The sequence below is a fragment of the Sceloporus occidentalis genome, unplaced genomic scaffold (genome assembly GCF_023333645.1).
Source record: "Sceloporus occidentalis isolate IW3139 unplaced genomic scaffold, rSceOcc1.0.p SCAF_7, whole genome shotgun sequence".
NCBI lineage: Eukaryota > Metazoa > Chordata > Lepidosauria > Squamata > Phrynosomatidae > Sceloporus > Sceloporus occidentalis.
In genome coordinates this window covers 86,198,441-86,214,467 of record NW_028316987.1, presented here as the reverse complement: position 1 = coordinate 86,214,467, position 16,027 = coordinate 86,198,441, and the positions used below count along the sequence as shown (strand labels likewise).

Below are 16,027 nucleotides of genomic sequence, written 5' to 3'. Positions count from 1 at the left end.
GCACAAGGGTTCCAGGATACACTCCTTCATTAAAAGGTGAGTTGTTTCCTGTAACCAACAATCCAAGCTTGATTGCTATGCCATGACCCAGTTGACAAATCTACAAGGATATCTTTGGACTTGGGCAATTACAATGGCCCTATTCTGAAGCCTTCCTTCCTGGCATAGATCAACAGGTTCAAGTGTTACCTGAGAACACTTGATGACACCTTTTGCTTTTGAATACTGCATTAATCCAAACAGGCAGATAACAGTTGTTGTTGTTGCTATATTTATATCCCACCCTTTCCCCGAAACGGGCTCAAGAGTGGCTTACAAGTTTAAAAACAGTACAATTAAAAACATAGAAAAGTGTTACATTAAAACAGAATTCAATCAATCGATTTTATTTACAGTCTTCAACCAAAGTATCTCAAAATTAGTATTAGTATTAACCAGTAAAAACAAACTTACAAATATGCCTGCACACCAAAGTAAAACTGGCTAAAATACAAATGTGCGTATAGACACCCACACCCACACCCACCGGGATGCAGGGACCTATCTTCTAGCATCCCATTTTCAACATTTAATAATAACAAATTGCAGTCGGCCCTCTTGATCCAAACCTTGCTTTTCCACCTTCTATAAGGGGCACCATTTTACTACCTGAATGTACTTAAAGGGGCTTGAGCGTCCACGGATTTTGATATCCACGGGGGTCCTTTAACCAAATAATAAGGGGCCACTGTATTACAATATTAATACAGATTGCATATTAAAGAATAAAACATAGTTAAAAAGATTTTAAAAAAGCGTTCAAAGTTGTGCAAGAGAGAAGGGAGGTCATCCCTGACCCCTTTAGCCAGAAACTCCTGCTCCCTTTGTTTTTAACTCATTCTAGGTCTCATCCTCTGGGCTTCAGAACCTGTTTCGAATCCTACAAGTTTGGGCTATCATTCTTTTGAGAGGCCTAAATGCCCCGAAGGTACCAGATGCCATCTTGTCTTGGCTTAGAAGGTGAGCAGAGTCAGCCCTGGTTAATACTTGGATATCTGCTGGAAAGGCCCCTGACTCTGAGTGGTTTCCCATTTGCGTTTGCTGAGCCCTACTTTTGCTATTCCTCAGGACTGGCAGGCAGCCAAATTTTGTTCACTTTAAGGGTTTCCTCTTCTTTGTTGAAATTGTCCAGGTGTTTGTGGATCTCAATGGCTTCTCTGTGCATCCTGACATGGTCCAGGATTTCAGTGCCTTCAAACAGTGTTTTGACCTGTGCAGGTCACACTCTCTCAGCCTCAGGGGAAGGCCATGCCAAACCTCCTCCTCTGAACAACCCCCCCATGGCCAAACCACATTTTGTTCCTGGGTCTTGCAGCCCTTTTGATGTCTGGGCTGGAGCAACCATGAGCCTATAGAGCCCAGTCTAGGTGCTTCAGTTCATAATCCAAGAGCTGGGGTTCGCAGATCCTTTTGGATCTAAGGGAAGGGACCCAGGGATCCTTTGCAATTGCACCAGATCATCTCCTCCTCCTTCAAGCAAGACAAAGCAGCCATCACCATCATCGCTCCCTTGAGCAGCCACCAGGTGGCGCGCGCCCGAGGCTGAAAGCCGAGCGGAGAAAAGAGAGAGAGAGAAGCAGAACCTATTCTAGAAACATCCGGAATCTCGTAGCCTCGGGAACTGGGGCAGCGTCATCTCGCGATAACTCTCTACAGAGGAAGTGGTCACAGAGATATAAAAGTATAGAGGGACGCGCCATTTTTATTTTCATAAAAGTTTTTGTTGAGGGAATGATCTTGTTTAAAAAGCAGCCCTGAAGAGAGAAAGACACAGAGATGTGTGTTTTATTTATAGCAGTGTCCTCCCCCCCAAACTGTGCCCCTTAAGGGTTTTTGGACTTCATCTCCCAGAATCCCAGGCTATTGGCCAACATGGCTGAGGCTTCTGGGAGCTGGAGTCCAAAATCTCTTAAAGGGCACAGGTTTTTGCGGGGGGGGGCATTGATGAATAGAAATTAAAAATAGGAGAGAGGCCGCATCTCCACTGCGGGATTAATCCAGTTTGATTCTGCTTTAACTGCCCATGGCTCGGTGGTATGGAATTCTGGGAGTTGTAGTTTTGTGAGACATTTACACTTCTCTGTCAGAGAGCTCTGGTGCCACAACAAACTACAAATCCCAGGATTCCCTAGCACTGAGCCAGGGCATTTAAAGTGGACTCAAACTGGATTATTCCTGCAGTGTGGATGCAGCCTGTATCTGTTTGTATGTGTTTTACTTATTTGGGCTGCGAGATAGTAATGGTCGTTCTGTTTATACATAAATGTTTAATAATGTATATATATGTGTGTGTGTGTATTTATATACCTATATATGCATATATGTACATATCTCTGTGTGTGTGTGTGTGTGTGTATACACACACACACACACACACACACACACATACAGTACCATAAAACATTTATTAAACATATATATATATATATATATAAACTGTAATCTGAGGTGAGGGAGAGAGGAAACCCAAGGCCGCGAACCCGGAATATCCATAACCAACGTATCACTCTTCAATTTTCCTCCCTCTAGGAGAAAGGGGGCGGGGCCACGCGTCGCTTGTTCGGACGCTTCCTGCGCATGACGTACTTCCGGCCCGCGGCCCTTAGAGAAAGCGGATACGGTCGTCGCCGTCACAGTTTGCCTCGGACGACGCTTCCCCTCAGAGAGAGCGGGCTGTGAAGCGAGGAAGGAAGGAAGGAAGGAAGAGGGGGGGAAACCATCGTAGCGCTACAGTCGCTGCTGCTTCGAAGGCGGATTCCTCGGGTGAGTGAGTGGCTCTGGAAGACGGGGACGTCGAGGCGGAGGGTCTTCTTGGCCTCGCATCGCGGTTGGGCCCCTTCCTGGCTCCTGATTGGCTGAGGGGCACTGCAGGGGGCGGGAGGAAGGTGCCCAGGGTGGTCGCCCATTGGCTGGTGGCGGCTTCTCAGCCGGAGTGACGTTTTTGTAGTCCTGAGCGGTGGCTTCCATCTTCTGGAGCTCCTTGTCTGCTGAACTCAGCTGCTGCCCCTCTCCCTCTCTCTCCCTCCCTCCCTCTCTCTCTGTTTAACCTGCGAATCGGAGGCTCCCTCCTCCACCGCCTCGGACCAACCCCGCCTCGCTTCGTAGGTATTAATATCGCAGTAGTATCATTTAATTACTGTTAATATAATTATAATTATTTTTAAATGTAGTTAATTTTTTAGCAGTGGCCTTTCCTAAAAAGAGATATACTCCGCCTTGCGCTCTCCCAAGGCGGCCCACAAAGCCCTTGTTTTATTCGTTTATCGTTCTTATGTTGTTCATTTAACTTACACTTGTGCTGCTTCGTCTTATGCTGACTACAGCAAAATGGTTCCTCTTTTTACGCCGATTGATTGACAGCACGGGCGCTTATCTGGGCCTCCGGTCTCCTTGCTGACTTCCAGCGGCCTGGAAGGGATTTCTAGGCAAGGGATACTCAGAGGAGGCTTTCCCAGTTGCTTCCTCCGAAACAAAGCCGACAGCAGCACCTGGTCTCCCTTGGCGGCCTCCCATCCAAGGACTAACCAGGACTGACCCTGTCGAGGTTCACTGCCTTTCAGGTATTTAGGCAGCAGTTCCCTCTCAGTACGGAAATGTAGCACAAGCTGCAGTCAGAGAATTAGGTTTGTTAGGATTTGGAGGCTTCTTTGTTCAGGAAAACAGGAAGGCCTGTTGACTCAGGAGAGGAAGCGCTGCTGGAGTTGGAGGAATTGCAGCCCTTGGCTCTGTTGCGAAGCTCATAGGACTTCTTCAGGGAAGTAGAAGGAAGCGGAGGGAATAGTTTGGAAGGAAAGGAGAGAAAGAGTGGGAAAGACGGGGAAATGGGTCTAGGAAGGGGAATGGAGTAGGCAGCAGCAGGAGATCAATTACTGACTTAGAAGGAGGTCAGGATGATAGCCCCTAGAGTCCTGAAAGGCAGGCCTATGGAGCCATTGAAGCTTCCTAAGGCTTTGGCCTTTGCTTTGACTAACATCAAGGCCAAGCCTGTGAGGGTCTAGGTCTAAATCAGCAGAGTCACAGGGATGTGCCTTTGTCTAATGGCGCTGCCCTAAACACTGAGACTGACTCCAAAAACACACATAGAAGCTATATCCTCATCTAGCTAAAGAATAGTTCAGGTAAAAAGAGATCCTCTTTCCAAAGAGAGTTAAGGGAGGAGGAAGGTGGAAAACCAACAGTTCAGTAGAAAATCATAGAGCCACGATTTTAGGGGAGTGGCCTAAATCACATGGTTAGTTTGAGTGTGTTTGTGTGTGTGTGAGAGAGAGAGGAGTTTGCATGTAGGAAATCCCCATCTCTCTAAGGAGAGGGAAAGAGAGTGCAAAAATCTTCCAACAAGATCCCCTTCCAGAGCGTTCATTTCCTTCCATCAACGCTCCTTCTGTGAAGTGGGAGATATACTCTGGCCTTCTTCTGCACTTTCTCTTCCTCTGTTGTGGGATGATTTCTGCTGTGTATTTTATGATGAGAGACAGTGTGGCCTAGTGGTTTAAGTATTGGACTACAACGCTGGTGATTCCTTGCTCAGCCCAGACCTAGCTGGGTGCCCTTGGGTAAGTCACACACTCTCAGCCTCAGGGGAAGGCATCGGAAAACCTCCTCTGAACAAACCTTGCCAAGAAAACCCCATGATAGCTTCATCATAAATCAGAAACATTGTTCTATGATATATACAGTAACTATTGTTTAATATTATTTGGGGAGGACTGCAGTGATCCTCCTTGTAGCTTATTAATGTGTTACTTGCCCAATGCTAGGTTACTGAATAATTAAGTAAAACATTGTCAACAAATGCCTTCCCCTTTTACTTGTTGCTTGCCTTTTCCTTTTTTCCTCTCCCCAGTCCCTTCTTGTTTTGCTTTTTGCTTCATTGTGTCTGTTTACACACTTTGGGGGATTTGGTAAGTTTGTAGTCTAGACTGAAAAGATAAAGTTGTCAAAGTTTATGGCTTACTACCCTTTTTAATATTTTTAATTAAAAATACTTACAATTAAGTCTTCTGAATAAATCTCGATTTCAGTTAAGTGGCAGTTACTTCCACGTGAGTAGTTAGGGTTGCTCCATCTACTTCTAAGAAGTGCATTTTCCAAGCTGGCTCAACAGAGAAATTCCTTTGTCTCTGAGGTATATTCCTTTGCATACTTGATCTAGTTGTTTTTGATTTCATTAGCCTTACAAATCAGGCTTGAGATTTAAAAACAAATTAAGGTAACATGGGTGCAGAGAATAAGTAGGTATATATGTGACCTTTTAATCTAGGGATGCTGCAAATTGAATTTGGCTACTGCATTGAAAACATGTGCTCTACCCCTGATATCTGCAGACCATACTTCTTGATTGGGAGCTGGGAGGCAGATAGGATTCAGTTGCATAGAGAAACGTTCTGCTGCGTATAATCAGAAGCTCTCAAACCATTTCTGATTGAGCGTTTTCCAGCCTTGACTGATCTTTGTAGCTCTTCAACCTTATTGCTCTGTTTGTAGAGGATCAGTGCTGAATTTTGGGGGGGTAGAGGAGAAAAGACACACAGCTGAGTGATGAAGTAAATTGAAGAGGTTGTAAGATGAGACACTATGCTGTGGGACAGCGTTTCACAACCTTTCCCAGAAAACAAATCACATTATGTGCACAGTAGTCCGTGTGAGTAACAAATCCAGGTTGGAGGGAGAGAGCTTTAAAACAACCTTTTAGAAGGTGGTAATAAAAATACCCATGGTTTCCCTTACCCACATCCAAAAATACAGTCTCTCTAAACATGTGGAGGTCCTCCAGTGTGACTGTATGGCCAGCAACAACCAGAAATACAGGGTTTGCTATTAACCACGATTTTCACTATCCCCTGTGAATACAGGGGTTGTATTGTACTCTTTGGTGTCAATAGTGACCAATCTCCATGCTATTCTGTGTCAGTCCCATAGTCTGGCCCTACACTAACATTTTGATCAGTGATTAAATTGATGTTGCCTTAACTAATTAAGAGATTTCACAGAGTTTATGGTAGTGAATTAATTTTACAATTTTTAATTTTTTTAAATTTTTACTGATTTAAAATGAGATTACACACAATTACATAAGAGTAAATGGAAATATGGGGTGATAGATATCTGAGTTCTTTTAGTTCATTATCGATGGACATATTTCCTTTGGTCTTCTCAGCTCTTCAACAGAGTTGCAATATCTTCACAGTCACATCAGAGAGTGATTAATTTTACAATTTTTGACAGTGAACATTTTTGAACTAATTTTCAAAGCTAATGTTTCAAGCTTAGTCTGAGTTAGTTCTGAAGCAATGGAATTTACATATATGTTGACTCCTCATTCGGTAATTGATTCACTGGTTCTAGTCTAGTTAGGCTGAGCAATATTTGCAGTCAGCTGTATAAGCACATGCAATACCTTTGAAAATGTGATCAGATTAACAAAATTACAAAAGGGGAGGTCTGGAAGACGTATAATGATGCAATTTTGGAATACATTGGGGCCTTGATAAATAGATACACACAACACATGCATAGCTGCTACACAAAGGAGGAAATGTAGTTTTTTTAAAGGCGAACAGAAATCTAACCCTGTCCCCTTCAAAGAAGTCTAAATCAGATAGTTGTATAAAACATGAGTTAACAATGAGAGTAAGCCATGTTTATTGCATAGATTTATTGGAGGAAAAGCTTTCATGCGCTCCATGAAAGAAAAACTTTGATCCACAAAAGCCTATTCTACAATATATGCTTATTACATGCTAATCCTAAATGCCAGAACAATTTTAATGTGCTGTAATACACCTAAAGGGATATAAATACCCCAGAGGCAGGTGAACCTGTCTGATCTTGTAAACTAAACAGAGTTTGCCCTGGATGAGAGACCTCCAAGGAATACCAGGTGCTATAGGCAGGAAGATACGGAGGAAACCACCTCTGATTATTCCTTGGCTAAGAAATTCATGGGGTCACTTTAAATTGGGGAGGGATGACGCACACACTCAGCTTTTAAAATCAAATCTGAAAGTGATAGCAGTTTTCCTGCTTCAATTCATTGTTTTTTAACATGTAAATGGGAGGAGAAGCATTGCTTTGCTCCCCCTCCTCCATGGTTTCTGCTGACTGTACCTTACAGGAAATAATCCTGTCTTTAAAAAGGAAACAGTTGTTTTCTGAAAATAGTGTGTAATGATTTCTGTCTTAAATTCTGAAAAATTTAAAAGTGTAGGTCATAGTTTTCATTTGAAATGCTGTGGTGAGTCATGATCTGAATTGAGGCCAGAAACTAATCTGAAAGCAAGATGAACATTACCTACTGTCCTAGGAAAGAAGTGCCACTTGGTACAGTTAAAATTGCAGGGGAAGGTGTTGAAAAAGTCCTCTGTAATCAGTAACAAGGATTTATTGGGAAAATATTTTGAAAATAAGGCTTTCGAGGTCTTAGGTTACGTAGATGACTCCTTGGCAATTAGAAATACTTGGTTGAAATCTTTCAGCTAAAAGTGTTATTTCTAAACAATGGAGTGGCAGGAGGAGGAGGAGGAAAGACCCTGGGTCACTGCAAGTAGAGCTTAACAGATTGAAAGTCACTTTGTTGCTTTAGAAATACAAAATAGATTATACATAACTTGGTTTGGCATACAATAAAATTTTTAGCATACTTACATGTGTTTCAGAATATATAACTGAATTTCCTTTTTTAACCCCCGGCCCCACAGAGATTGAGCTACAAGGTTCTGTCTTGTAAGAGTCATCTGAGCTCTTCTCTGGCTTCGCTATTTATGAGAACGTATCTGGTTTTACCATTTATGAGAACCAGGCAATTCCCCCTGTCTCTACCCATCCACCCCAAAAGAAACCATCAACATCATTAAAGCAAAATTACTTTGTCTCTTCTAGCCCTCATTGTTCCAAGCAGACACAAAGCACCAATTTCCAGGAAAGGAAATGAAGACCAAAAATTACAGTGTTATGATAAACTAGGAGTTTTACATAAACCTACCTGCTACCTAGTTTTTATAAATAATGTGGAACAAATGAAGGGACACCTATTTAATTTTTCATTGATCTTTCTAAAAGTATTCCATATTCCATTTTTCATTTTTGCTCCAGTGAAAACCAGGGGAAAGGTTTTTCCCCTGATTTTTTCTGGTCTTTTTCCAAGCCTTGACATCTGATTTGATTCCCTGCTCCAAGCTTAAGATCAGTTCTAGTTGACAACATGGATATACAAGATTTCTTTACGTTCATGTGGTGTACATAATAGTATTAAGATTATTGGGAACAAGTGATGTGTCCACATTTTAACAAGAATAAGATGTAGAGCAGTATGCCATAGCTGTTACTGTGCCATAAATTTAGTCTTATAGAGTCTTTAATTGTCTAAAAGCAATTCTGTTTGATTGCTTTAGAGAAAGGTCATGGTCCACAGCATCATCTCAGCTGAGAAACCAGCTTTGTTTTGCTCTTCTCTTCCAGAAATGTTTCCATCTAAACTGACTGTTACATAAACTTTTAAGAGCTGCTGCCTGAATTGTTGTGTTTACTTTTTCCTGCCCCATACCGGTTTCTTTTTCTGTTGTGTCAGTAAAAGGTTTTAAGTAAGAGGCCATTTTTTGGTTATTCTGTTAGCCACCTTTTCAGCTAAAGTACAGGGAAAGTAAATAATGCTGCTGATAAGTGCACCCTTTCCCACCCTCTTAAGTTCCCTGGCTAGTTCATTGGGCTTAAACTTTTATCTCACTCGTGATGCAGTTCTGAGAAGGAAAGAAAGAGTAGATGAACCTTCTGCTTCTCCAAGTTTGTAAAAGGCTGGAACTGCTGGTACCTGGCTCTTACTTTACATTGCTTGCACTGATGCATGAAACTGTGCTCTAAAGCAGTGATTCCCAAACTTTGGTCTTCCAGGTGTTTTGGACTTCAGTTCCCAGAAATTCCATCCAGTTTGGTCAGGAATGCTAGGAGCTAAAGTCCAAAACACATCTGGAGGACCAAAGTTTGGGAACCACTATTCTACAGGGATTGATATATATGGGATTTGAGCATAAGAACTGGAGTTCTGATCTGTAGGCTCTCTGGACGGTTATCTATACAGTTCCCTCTGAAGGGTTCAGAGACCCTCACGAAATAGTACAGGAGGTGGTAAGTGGTGGACTGAGATAGAAGAAATAATGGGATCCAGGACTGGCACTTCTATTAGGCATGGAAGTTGGGGAAGGAAAGGAAGAAGTAGCAAGATGCTGAACTGAATTGAGTATGCCCCATGGCACCCACATTGCATTCTCTGGTCCCTCTGGGTCTGTGTCCTTTGGTGCAGTAGAAAATGCCTCTTTAGTTGTTGTGACCAGGTTATAAGAAGGGTTAACTCAAGGGAGACGAGTAAGGCTCATGGTCTGGGTTAGACACTGGGAGGTGTGAAAGTGGAGAGACTTTGTTAGTTTCAGTATGCATGTTTGAATGAAGCAGACTTGAATGTGCAGTTACAGTTTCCAGAATTTTCAAAGACACGGGGGGGGGGTTGGGGGGAGAAAACAAACGTTCAGGAATGGAAAGAAATGAAATATTACCAGTTGAAATTCACTTTGCTACTTTAAGAACATAAAATATGTTAAGTTCAAAGAAATAAAATTTGCTTTGGCCCCAAAATTGTCACATTTTGTATACCAAAACTACAGCTTATTCAGAAAATTTGCTTTTTAAAATTGCATTGTTACTGACAAATAGAACTAATAAGTGCTGAACTGTAAGGATCCATAAACTGGATGTACTGGTCAAAGACCGAGTAAATTTTATTACAATTATTACAATTACTGGATGTGCCAGTTTATGAGAATAAATTTAAAAAAAACCAGAGGAAATATTAACATTAGCAAAACAACCACACACATGCACACTATATATGTGAGTGTCCCTTTGTGTGTGTGTCCCTAGATTGGAGCCCTGGTGGCGCAGTGGTTAAATGCCTGTACTGCAGCCACTCACTCACAAACCGTAGGTTTGCAAATTCAATACTAGCAAAAGGGCTCAAGCTCGACTCAGGCTTGTATCCTTCCAAGGTCACTAAAATAGTACCCAGATTGTTGGGAGCAAGTAGCTTACACTTTGTAAACCGCTTAGGGAGTATAGAAATGTACTTGCTATTGCTATAGATTGGGAGAAAGGTGGGATATAATAAAATAATAATAATACACCTGCCTCTAGTTCTTAACCGACTACCATAGAAGGAACTAAGAAAATGAATTAAAGAAGTTTTACACTGTATATCAATGCTTCTCAGGGCATCTCATGTGGGGAAAATGGCCTTTTTGTCTGTGCCAGGGATAGGGGCCATATTTGTATGCATTGGCTACAGAAGCTTTGTTATTTCCTGGAAACTCACTGTTGATGGCTTTTACATCAGCTTTATGGATTACCACTTTAAATAGCACTGTTGCACAGAGTCCTACATAAAAGTCTCCCTGCTGCATAGTTCTTAGATATGATGGGGGAATCAAATGTGTGGAAACCTTCAGCGTTTTATTTGTCAATTTGAAATAAAATATTCCATAATTCAGTCCTTTCAATTTTTCCAGGAAATTAAGTCTGGAGTGGTGGTGGAAGTAACCTTGCTGTTCCCTGTTTTCCCCCCACACATACCACCATAGAATCACTAGCTTTGTAGTACCTGTTAAAGCAAGATGAAAAACATGATGCTAAAATTGGATGAGCAGATTTTTACAACGTCCAATTACTGGTTTAAAGGTTGCTTTCATTGCATAAATTGTATGGTCATTATTGATGCATTGGTGTTGCTTTCAGTCAGTAGTTTGCATTAGCCTAATTGCTTACTACATTGCACTTGATTTATAATTGTATCCCACATGTATTAGATGACAAGGAAGACAAAAATATTGGGACTTTCTGGATGACATTATTACCTTGTGTCCTTTATTCTCAATGTTAGCAAATGACAGTGGTGCTTGGCTTATTGAAAGCACTGACCATTTCAAATTCTAATGAAGCAATTAACCAGGATTTTCTTGATGACATAAAACTGGCATATTTATAATGAACTGCTTCTGTGTTAGAGTTCAAATTTTTTGCTTATGAATAAATGCCCCTTTACTTTGGAATGTACAGTGAGCTGTTGACAATGTTTTAATTTTAAAAGTTATATTGAATATTGGAGTCTTTTTAGGAATCCTCATAGGTATGAATTTTCTAGTTCATGGGCAATGCAAATTCATGTCCCTTTGTCATTATTTTTATTTATTTAGTTCGTTGTTCAGCCTACTGTCATGGGGGTTTCTTCGTAAATTTCTTCAGAGGTGGGTTGCCATTGCCATCCTCTGAGGCTGAGAGAATGTGACTTGACCAAGGTCACCCATTGTGTTTCATGGCTAAGTGGGAATTCAAACCTGTCCTACAACGGTGTCCATTCTACTGGCCAGTTGGATACAACATTCTGTGTTAACCTGGCAAACATAAGATTTGTTTTCAACTACCATATATACTCAACTATAAGTCGAGAAATTTATGCCCAAATATTGACTCTAAAATCTGGGGCCGAATTATACAAGGGTCAATACAGTTACCATGGTTTGAGATCGACTGGAGGACAGTTAACAACAACAACAACAACCAGTAATAATGCTCATAAAGTTCCTTTAAAAAGTAGCCCTGATGTCCCACTCTCTGTGCCTTGGCAGCGCTTGCTGAAAGAGCTGCGAAGCACCAGTGTGAGTGTGCTGCATGTAGTGATTCCCTTCTCAATCCTATCTCCAAACTTTTCTTCTTCTTCGTGGTCTCTGCGAATCATACAAATGGGTTTCACTGCGCCTGCGCAGTGCTGCTCGGAACCTACTGGAATCACTGGGCAGAGTTTTACTCTGCAACATATTGAAACTTTTTGGCGGTAACTCCGCCCACCCGTTATAAGGCCCCTGCCTTCCCGCTCTTTTCCCCAGTTCCTTTTTTCCGCCGCGCTAGCTGCTTCAGAGGAACCTTCGCTTGCTTTGCTTGCTTGGAATCACTTTCGTTTTGACCATTCTTTGTCTCCTGCCCCTGGTAACTTCGGACCTTCGGACTGTTGACTTCGTTTTCGGATCTCCCATCGACTTGGCGACTTTGAAATGCCTGCGGCTTTCAAGAAGTGCGACATTTGCAAGGGCAAGATGCCCGTTCAGGACCCGCACTCCACCTGCTTGCTTTGCCTTGGTCCAAGCCACGATCCCAAGGCCTGCGCACTCTGCAGATCCCTCTCTTCCCAGGCCCGGAAAAACCGTGAGTCCCGGCTTACTTCGGCGATTGCCCTGGGGAAATTGCAAGAAAGGGGTCCGCGGTCTTCTTCTGTCCCGCCTCTGCCACCCCCCGCTTCATCTTCTCGGGCAAGTGTCTCCAGCGTGGGATCGGGGAGAGCCGCCGTCCCCAGCGTGGTGTGCGTCCCGGCCGGGACTCCTTCCACCACCTCCGATGTGGCCCGTGGCTCCAAACCGCCCAGTGCCACCGACAAACCCTCCAAGCGCCCCCATAAGCCATCGGGGACTGAGGGTACCGAACGGGCCTCCAAGCCAAAGGAGGGATCGGAGTGCCCCCGTTCCAAGGAGGCTCCCAAACCGGAGGTCCATCTCGCCTCGCCTTTGTCCTCCAAGGCATCCAAGGGATCACGGCATGCGATGCCTAGCGACCATACCGAACCGGTGCAAGGAACAAGGTCCCCGAGGCCTTCGTCATCGACACCGACTGCTGTCCTCCTGGACCTCCCGGACAACCCTTTCTTCCCATCGGAGGAGACTCCCAAGCCTGGGAAGAAGAGGCACCATGACAAGGCTGACCGTGATCCGGCCCCTAAGAAGGCCAAGCCCTCCAAGGACCGGCCCACCACCGACCCGCTGAGGGCAAAGGACAAGGAGCGCTCCCACTCCAGACAGGCCCGCGCCTCCGCCTTGCCAGCTCCATACCAGGAGCCGACGCCGGTAGACCAGGGGACCCCAGTTACATCCCTGCCTCCCCCGGCCTTGGACTTCATCCACGGGACGGATGACGCCCCTCGCTCTCCTGATCATCGGTCTCCTTCCCATCCGGCGACCGATGATGAAGGTCACTCGGCCCACATACAGGGGATCCCGGACCTCTTCTACGACGTGCAGTCGCGCCGCTACTACATGTCGGTGCCGGAGGACAGAGCCCTGAGGGAGTTCACCAGACTGAACCCCCACCCCGTAGACCGAGCCGACCCGGCCAGATCGGTTCCCACCGTGTCGGTCTACGAGAGGTCATCATCGCCGCCCCGTAGACGCGAGAGGTCGCCGTCTCCACTCCGTACTCGTGAGAGGTCGCCGTCCTCAACCCGCAGACGCTCCCGATCATCAGTGGACTTCGTCCGCCCGAGATCCCAGGTCAGGGTGACGGACCCCCTCTCCTCCGACCTGGATTCTGAGGACGAACCGCTGCCACCTTCGGAGGCACCCTCGGACGAGGATGTCCTCTCGGGTTCGGCCTCCCCTCAGAGGATGCACAACCCAGGGCCGTCTTCGCCGTCGGACGACGTCAGGGCCTTCACAGAGCACGTGGTCAGGATGTCACGGGCCCTCGACATCGAGCTCGCAGCTGCGGAGGACGACGCAGAGGACCCGGTCGAGCGTAGGGTGCATGGACGGGTCCCCACTCCGCCATGCCTTCCTCTCCTCCCCTCTCTCCAGACCATCGTAAAAAGGTCCTGGGATGCTCCGGCCGCCCTATCGGCACCCTCCCGCAAGGTCCAATCCCTCTATAGGGTCGCCCCGGCGAGTTGCTCCTGGTTGGCAGAACACCCCAGACCAAACTCGGCCATTGTGGAGGGGGCCCAGCACAGCTTCGTTCCGAAGCAGGCTACTTCCCCTGTCGACAAAGAGGCAAAGAAGATCGATGGACTGGCAAAAAAGGCTTATTCGGCTTCGGCTCTTGGGGTCAAGGCCGCCAACTACACCGCCTGCATGGGGGCCTACATTCAAACCCTCATGGAACGGATCTCTCCCATGGTTCCGGACGTCCCAGATGACATCCAGAGGCAGCTGGTGGAGATCAGAGACGAGGCGCACTCCATCGGAAGCTGGCTAATCACCACTTCCAGGAACATGGCGGACTGCTCCGGGAGGTCCATGTCAGCTGCCATGGCTCTTCGGCGCCACGCGTGGCTCAGGGCCTCCGACCTCAACCCGACGGTTAGAGCGGCCATTGAGGACATGCCGCTCGACGGGACCGGCCTCTTCCACGCCGAGACCGACGACCGCCTGAACCGCAAGTTCAGGATGAAGGCGGCGGCGAAGAAGCACGGCATGTCTTCAGCACCAGCTTCTCCGTTCCGGAAGCGACAGCGCCCGTGGCAGCCGCAAGGTCAGTCACAAGGGATCTTCTCCCGGGACCGACAGCCCCAGCACCAAGGCTCTCAGAGACAGCGCTTCCCTTCGCAGTCTTCCTCCTCCTCTGGCCGTCGCACCTTCCCGCCTCGGTACCGCAAGTCCCGCCGGCAGGATACCGACCAGGGGAAGAAGAGAGCCTGAAAGGACGCAGCGCGCTTCGTCTCCCCTTCACCCCTCTTCTTTATGGACATCTTGAGGCCCTATTTTAACGCCTGGGCCTCTATAACATCGGACTCGTGGGTTCTTAACATCGTCCGTAGGGGTTATGCCCTCGAGTTCCAAGAGCTCCCTCCAACTGGAGCCTTCATGTCCACTCCCCCCTCGGACACCCTTCTCGACGAAGTGCGCACCTTGCTTTGTAAGGGGGCAATCTCCCCTTTACCGCCCGACCAACATCCTCGGGCCTTTTTCTCCAGGTACTTCACCGTACCTAAAGCTGATGGGGGCGTTAGGCCCATCCTGGACTTGAGACAAGTGAACTTGTTTTTGAACTACCGTCGCTTCCGAATGGTAACCATGGCCTCCATTCTGCCTCTCCTCCACCAGGGCCTGTGGTTCGCGACTGTCGACCTGAAGGACGCCTATTTCCACATCGGGATCCGAGAATCCCACCGGAGATTCCTCGCCTTCGCTGTCGGCTCCGACTCGTACCACTACAACGTGCTCCCGTTCGGCTTGGCCACGGCCCCACGAGTCTTCACGAAGTGCATGGCGCCGGTGGTGGCATACCTTCATCAGAAGGGCTTCATGGTTTTTCCCTACCTGGACGACTGGCTGTTTGCAGCCGAATCCCAGGAAGAGCTGCACGAGGCAGTCTCATTCGCCTTGCACCTCTTCGACTCCCTTGGGCTGGTTGTCAACAGGGAAAAGTCCCACTTCACGCCGACCAGACAGGTCAAGTTCATCGGGGCCATCCTCGACTCCGACAACTGCCTAGCCTTCCTTCCTCCGGACCGGTTTCAGGCCCTGGCTACATCCCTCAGGCCGTGCATCTCACACAGAAGGATAAGAGCCAGAGACGTCCAAGTCGCCCTGGGCCACATGGCATCGACGACATTCGTCACCCCCTGGGCAAGACTGCGTCTTCGTCCTCTCCAATCCTGGTTCCTCTCCGTCTTCTCTCCGTTGACGGACCCACCTTCAAAGTGGCTCACGGTACCCAGACCTATAGCCGCTTCCCTCAGATGGTGGCTAGACGGCTCCAACGTCTGCACCGGGATGCCTTTCCATCAGCCTCAGTCACAGCTGACGCTGACAACCGATGCATCCCTGGAGGGATGGGGCGCCCACCTGCTCGACCTTGTCGTCAAGGACAGGTGGTCCGCACAAGACAAGCTCCTCCACATCAACGCTTTGGAGATGCTCGCAGTGGAGAAGGCTTTGAGGGCATTCGAGTTTGCTGTCTCAGGAAGAGTGGTCCTCCTGAGGACGGACAACACCACCGTAATGTACTACATCAACAAGCAAGGTGGTACCAAGTCCAGGACCCTGCTCGACCTCACGCTCCGCATCTGGAACTGGTGCATCCAAAGACGTGTCCTCCTCCAGGCGATTCACCTTCCCGGAGAGGACAACGAGCTGGCAGACCGCCTCAGCAGATCTCCATCGGTGTGCCACGAGTGGAGGCTCCA

General features: G+C 46.6%; 1 protein-coding gene across 4 annotated transcripts in view; it reads left to right on the top strand.

Moving 5' to 3' along the window:
• Positions 1–2,617: 2,617 nt before the first annotated feature.
• Positions 2,618–16,027, top strand: part of DNAJB6 (DnaJ heat shock protein family (Hsp40) member B6) — a 75,764-nt gene continuing 62,354 nt past the window's right edge. Inside the window, exon 1 of one of the 4 annotated variants that reach the window (XM_089533556.1) lies at positions 2,618–2,802. The gene's annotated coding sequence lies outside the window, so the exon portion shown is untranslated. Of the gene's footprint in view, positions 2,803–3,043; positions 3,145–16,027 lie in introns of those variants that run through there. The other 3 variants (XM_089533559.1, XM_089533558.1, XM_089533557.1) reach the window with 3 other exon arrangements.